Genomic DNA, 7,609 nt, shown 5'->3' on the forward strand with positions numbered 1-7,609 from the left:
GCAAGAAATCAAGAAATCAAAGTTGAAACTTTTCCTCTTGAACCTCCCATAGAGCTCTCGGCCCTTTCTCTCTTTTTTCCTCTTAATTTTTGGCTTTGTTTTTCATTTACTAACAATAGAAAATATTTAAACCAATGGTCAACTTAGACTTTTTCTCCACCAATCAAATTTAAGCTTAGGAAGATCCTAGAAGCTTTGATGTTACTAATAATCTTACTTTGTTAATCCTCACACTATGGACCCAACTTCTTTTAATCTTTACAATTAACTCCATAGATCACTAACTTAATGAAATCCACAAGTTTAATTACACCTCATTAATCTACTAACCACTCAACCATTATAATTACCTATAATAAAATATGCATTGTCATACATAAACTCAATTACATAATAATCTTTTAGTCACAAGTAAAACTACGGTTTTGATTTAAATTTAAAGTGTCCAATTTAAAAAAAATAATGTTTTTAGAACAAAACAAAAGAAAGAAATCGAAATTTTAAAAGAACGAGGGAAAAACATTGTCCTAAAATTCGGGGTATCACATCTATCATGACACTTGTTATCGACTCAATAATTTATACTCTTTTTTATTTTATTTTATCTGATATAAGAATAATAATGTGCCTTTAGACTACCTATCATGACCCTTGAGAAAATGTGAGATGCATCCAAATAAAAAAAAAAAGAAAAACACTAAACGGCATAGTACTCAATTGGTGGAAGATTCATTTGCCATGAAATATTCAAAACTTTCAAATTGCCGCTGCCAAAAGACTTGGTCAAATGGCTTTATCTCATCTCTCTCACAAGAAACACTCTCTCCGCAACATGTATATATCTTCAAATTCTTGGGCAGCCTTCTTCATTCTGCAAATCTTGCTACAAACAAGATTGTCTGGAAGATATGGTTGGCCTCAGAGTTCTCACTTGTGATTAATGATGGACTAGTGGCTATCAATTCGTTTAGCATCTTTATGTTCACCTTCTTGATGGATGCGGAATGAACTGGCCACCATTTCATGTGAAATATCTGTCGTATCTGATGGTGCAATGCCTAAAATGTGGCCTTAATGAAGACAGTTAATTGGTATGACATATTTTCGTGGCCCTAAATACAATATCAAACAATTTGTTGTTTATATTCATCCAGTGCAATCGATTCACTCATAATTGTCGATATTAATTTGCCACAATATGCATAGATTTGTCTACTTGATTCATGTCACTATTTTGTTATGGATTTGTTGCCCATAACCTATTCGATAAAATGTCAAGTCCCCCTGTTTTGGCAACTCATTTAGGTAGTTGCTTTCCGTAGCTGTTGTTAATCATATAAATACGATCTTTGACCAGATAGGTATTCTTGATTCTCACAAGAATGATCAATTTCATGACATAAATTGTCTTGCAGGGATTATCATGCAGAAACTGAAAGGAAGAAAATAGTTGAAGAACTATATCGACTCAACCACATTAACCAAACCTACGACTTTGTAAACAATAAATTACAGTTCATCAGTTCTTTGGTTCCTGTGGTGATATCTGTGTCGGTCATCAGCCATTGTCTTTTTTGCTTTGGTTAATACTTAATGCAGGTGAAGAAAATGAGGGAAGCTTATAAGAAAATGGGCAGGCAAAAGTGCTTCTCACCTTTTCTCATTCTCCTCGCCCATAACTTCAAACCTCGACAAAGTGCTTCTCCTGCCTAGTTTTGGAGGGATTCCACAGTGGGCTGTTGTGGGTGAGTGTTTTCTTGGTCCACACAAAGATGGCTTTCTTATTAAATCTTAACAAGAACTTTCAACTCATAGGCATGCATGCAAATTCTGTCCTGCAGGTGACACATTTCCCCTCGGTTGTGCATTTGATGAGTCAATCGTTCATCATGAGGTCTGCCTTCTTATGGCCAAATGTTTTTACCTCTAATACATACCTAATCTAGAAAATTTTCCAAAATAATGGTCAAGCAGTTTTTCAAGAACAGCCCTGACCATAACAACCCTGCTTACAACACCAAACATGGAGTGTATACTGAAGGATGCAGGCTGGAAAATGTTCTGATGTCTTGGGGGCACGATGACTATATGTACTTGGTATGTTATTCACATCATCCAACTGTATTTTAAGAAGTTGACTTTGATCACTAACAAGAAAACGTATATGAAATAATGCAGGTGGTCAAAGAAAACAAAACTACCTTACCACCTGCAGCATTGTTCATCATCCGTATACCATTCCTTTTACGGTAAGAATTTGCATGGGTATCCTTCTTTTTTGTGACATCTATTGGATGATGATGCGAATGATTAGTTGTTTGCGATCAACCATGAAGCCTTGCACAAGGCCGATGCATACAAGCACCTGATGAATGAGGAGGATGTTGAAAATGTGAAATGGCTCCAGATATTCAAGTAAGGGATGTCTTTGTGCTTCTTTCTTTGTTTCCTGTCTGATATTTGAATTTACTTGTTTGATTTCGATATTTAAGTGCATATGGCTAAATGGCTTGTGTGCCTGGTTATACACAGCAAATACGATCTGCACAGCAAAAGTAAAGTCAGGATTGACGTGGAGAAGGTCAAGCCATATTACCAATCCCTCATTGAGAAGGTGAATTTTACGTTTGGTTGGTTTTCTTTTAACAGTCTATTCGCAGCTTCCATTGATGTGTGAGTATCATTATTTGCAGTACTTTCCTTCCAAGCTCAAATGGTGAGATGATCATCAAGAAGCTCAAAGAATAAAGTGAAGAAATAAAGCACCACGTTGCTGAACTTGGAGTTGCCATAATATTTATGTTCAATTAATCTTTTTGTTACCAAATTCTGGTTTGTTTCTGGATATCATGTACTTCTTATTAATCACTCCTTTCCGCTGGATTTGAAGAAGAGGCTCTTGTTGCAGGCAAGGAAAAGGTTTCGGAAAGCGAAGATAAGAAGACCGCTTCAACTTGAGAGAATACTAATGCCTTCAGTTCCCATTTCTAATTTGATGAAGTTACAACTCTCACTTCAGTCACCACCCATTCCATAGAATGTCTAGTCTGGGGAGGTCAGTGGAGTGTCAGATATGAGTGGCAATGGTGTGGGTCTTCTTGGTCAGGTGTAGAAGTCTGTCGATGGTTGGTTTAAATTTGAGTCCTCTTTATGTGGGGAGTCAACATTGTTTCACTTGTTACCGACTTTTAGTTCAACAAATTATATTTGAGCATTGACTTTTGCTTTTAGCTTACTATATACATTCTGTTCTTTGGGATAATTTTACAAGTCCTTTGGGTTTCTGATTGACGGAATGTGTAGCAGGTAGCACTACCTGTAGGTTGCTTCTATATAAAAAAAAAAGAAAAAAAACTCCTGGCAATTAAAAGTGTCAGCATAGAATTCAATATTTTAATGTTGTACTATAGCTATCCTGACACTTTCGATTATCAAGAAAGGGGATTTTTTTTGGCAGATGGGATGCTATAACAGCATAGTTTTCCTGACACATTTGAATGTTATGAGCCTATCCCCACATTGGAAAGGAGAACACTCGTCCGAGATGTGAGGAAAGGTAAAGTGTTAGGTTAGATTATCTATACTGACACCTTTAAATGCTGTTAAAGGTCATTTTTGTTGTAGTGATGGAATGTCCATCCCGTTTCCATTGTTCGCTACATTAATTTTTAGATATCATAATGGAATAAGATATGTATAAAATTGAATTAATTACTATGAAATCTATTATTGAGCTTTACATATTTTTATATATTTTGTTTATTTGTACTATGCTATTTGTTACCTTATACAAAGAACTTTGACTCTTTTTTTGTACATAATGAATAATTTATCTGCTTATTGAAATAATTCAATTATAAAATTTTATTATTTTTGAAATATGACTATTTATTTTAACTTTTTGTTTTCAATAACAATATAATTCCTTATACTATATAAGAATGAATTTAGAGTAAAGATGTTCTTTGGATTTCAACCGTAAGGGTAGGGCTATTTTGGAAATCTAAAAGTATTTGAAATATAATTGGAGTATTGAATACAAGTCATTATAGCTAATTTAGCTTTGTTGTAATTACTTAGATGTCCTGTTAGACATTTAAACCTAGGGGTGACAGATATCCAATTGAACACTAGGTATAACTAAATTCAACTTGTGTTTTAGTGAAATTACATAAAAAACCTTTCTAATCATTTAATTGTATTAACATTCAAGTCTCTTAATTTCCTAAAGCATTTCCCATCAGTTATTTGCAAACTTATGATATATAGATATTAAGACACAATTAATACCAATTAGTAGAGAAGTTTGCTTTCTTAGCCGTCACCCCCATCTATTCAAATTCATTTCATTTACTTACAACTTTTGTCCACCAAAATCATGTAGCCTATTAAATTTGGATGATGCTACATTAGCTACTCCTCTTCCCCATTTTGCAACACTTTTCTTAATAGGTATATTTTCTTTAGCCAATCTACTTTTTGGTTGTAAGAAATCTCAATAGATATATTTTCTTTAACCAATCTACTTTTTGGTTGTAAAAAATCCGTAATCTTGATGGTTGCATGTGCGATAATTTTTTAGTGTTTTAATTCAGTTGTCCATGTTAGATAGGCATGATAGGGAGGAGATCACATTTGTTAATTATTATTTGTGGTTTAAAGTAAGTTTATCATCATAAATTTTTCCATATGCAGATTGCATCTACTTTTGTTGTTTTAACTATTAGTTATGATAATTTTCAAATTATTTGCTATTTTATTGATGATTCCATTTAGGCAAATTTTTCACTTCATTTGATTTGCCAATAGGTTTAGCTATCTACTTAGAACTATTTGGCTGCAAATCTAAAGTATGTACTTCATTACTTTTAATTGTTTTCTTGAATTGAGTGGTCTAAGATGTTTTAGTACTTTATTTGATGTGGTTATTCCTCTAAATTAGCATGTTAGTTGTTGTATATCTTTGCAACTAAATCAAAAACTGATATTTAGTGATTGTAATCCCTATCGAGAAGGAGATGCTTTACTATATGTTCTAAATTATACAATAAATCATATTTGATTGATTGGTGAATGTGGAGGTCTCATGATGATATGTTCTTGGAATCAATATAAATTTAAGAATTTGGCTTGCAAGAACCGAAATTCCACTAGCAATAATTTTCTTCAAATATGCTAATTGTTCAAATCTCACTTATATGACAAGATAATGTGATGGACTGCCCTTATATTAAGATCAAATTCAAACTAAATAACAGATTTTAATATCCATAAAGTGCATGAGCAGATATAAGTAGGTCTTTTATTTTATTAGCTTAGGTGCAAAGTAGTTGATTATGTGACGACCCCACTTCTCCCAAGGGCGAACCCAAGGGTATCGGCGGGCCGCCTGCCTAGCTCGCGCCAGGACTCAAAACTTAAAGTTCGAAAGAGCACTAAAAACAATATATACAATCCCAAAAGAGTTATAATTACATTCTCCAAAAGTATCGAGTCAAACCACCAAAACAAAAACAAACATCCTAACTGTTCAACTATTACAAGCCAATCTAACTATACTAGTATACGAGCCAAAAGTCCCCGCGTCGGCCCCTGCTAAGGAAAACAAAAGGAATGGGGTAAGCTATATGCTTAGTAAGTAAACAGGGGCGAAAGCATAAATTTCACGTAACAGTTACACAATAAGAGTAAAGCAAAAGCAGAAAAGTAACATCACATAATAAGGATACAGGTGGCTCCAAAGCCAACTCATGTGCCATGCGTGATCTCCTGCCGACACTCCGTCGACTGCAAATAATAGTCCGTAGAACTTCACTTGTACACCCACCGACACCTTATCACCCTCACTGGCCAGTCACCTCACAAACTTGCCCGGACGAACGAAATCACAAACTTGAGCTTGAGTCACAAGCTCGGGTCACAAACTTGGTCACCTTCTCGGTGAACCGGATTCACAAAATTGGTTCATAACATGAACCTACAAACTTGGTGACCTCAGACTAAGTTGGACTGCTTTCGACCAAGCCCTAACCGGCTCGAATAGTCCAACCAGGTCAAGAGTTCGCCCCAAACTCACAAACTTCACAAAATTATTCAAAAATCACAAACTTTGCAAACTTCACAAACTTTATTCGAAAGTCGCCCCGAGCCACAAGCTCAAGGGTTTTGGTTCCAAAAGGTTCATATACATATGCCAAGTACAATTATACATTCAAATTAGGGTTTAGGTCGAGTGCGATAAAGTACACCCTCGCCTAAGTGCCCTTTTCACATATCTCAAACACATAGCAAAGAAAACACACCAAACTGGCCTGAATACTTACCCAGAAACTGAAATAGCAAAAGTACGAAGTCGGATCGAAATGAACAGCTAGTAGTGGGCCCCACCAGTTCCGCCCAGCTCACCACCGTCTGAAATAGAAGATTGTGTCACATAATATCGCAAACGACTACTATCGTGCCTAAAACAAGCAAAACGGCAAAAACGGCACGCGCGCACGTAAATATGACGAACGGAAACGGAGACGGCCGTTAGCGGAAACGGCAGATTTGACACTCGTTTCTAGTTTACTCATAAGTTGAGCTACGAATATCGGATTAAGGCGTATGAGATGCCATATCGAAGCTTAAAGGATGAACAACAACTGTTATGAAGACATCCAGAACTGAAACTGGAGGCTTTAGTCCCAAATGAACCAAACACAATCACTTACAAAATCTGGCCAATGCACAAATGGTCAGTTTTGAGTGCAAACTGTTTTCTATGCTACACATGGTAAAAAGAGCTGAAAATTGGCAGTTAGATAGTTCATTCCAAATGGAACAACTTTCATGAAGGTCGGCAATCCAAATTCGGAACAGAAATTGGTCATCAGGACCAAAACAGATTTCTGGTCATTTTCACGGGCAGGCCTTGTTTGCTCGGCTATATCTCAGGTTTTATAAATCCGATTCATGAAATTCCAAGGGCGTTAGAAAGCTCTGATATAGGGCTATAAGTTTGGTGTTTTGGTCAGAAGCCCAAACAGCTTGTAACTCAGCCAAATGTGAAGCCAAAGTTCCAGCCATAAACTTTCCAAAAACGTACCAGAATCACAAACCGTATTTGACCTCAATATGCGGTAATGGCACCAAATTCACTACGGTTATCAGATGGGGGTGTAAGACCCACCGTTTCGAAGCTATGAAACAGGGCTACAACAATGTAGAAGGTCACTCAATCCAGTTCCTAGCTTAACTAGGTCGAAAATGCCAAATACTATACCAGAATTACCAAAATAGGTTTGCAAATCACATAAAACTGTAATGACTATAACTTAGTCTATACACGTCCAAATGCCGAAATTCCAAAGGCATATGGTAACTAAGACGTCCAGCTACATTTCATCAGAAGACACCAACATCCAAATCCAAACCAATTCCAGTCAAAATGGCCAATTACCAGTACAGTTTTCGCATTCTGTCCAGAGCAGAACAGCTACAGTAATTTCGTCATATCTCATTCTACATCAATCCAAATGACCTGAAATTTTACAGGCACCTCAAACACATCAATAACTACAACGTTCATGTTTTGAGCAAAGTCAAATTCGGCCTCTAACCCTATGAT

The 7,609-nt window shown here is 36.0% G+C and overlaps 1 pseudogene; it reads left to right on the forward strand.

The window, feature by feature from the left end:
• The first annotated feature begins 908 nt into the window (after positions 1 to 908).
• Positions 909 to 2,812, forward strand: LOC113698896 (inositol oxygenase 1-like; annotated as a pseudogene).
• Positions 2,813 to 7,609: the final 4,797 nt, after the last annotated feature.

This window comes from Coffea arabica, chromosome 1c (assembly GCF_036785885.1).
Source record: "Coffea arabica cultivar ET-39 chromosome 1c, Coffea Arabica ET-39 HiFi, whole genome shotgun sequence".
Taxonomy (NCBI): domain Eukaryota; kingdom Viridiplantae; phylum Streptophyta; class Magnoliopsida; order Gentianales; family Rubiaceae; genus Coffea; species Coffea arabica.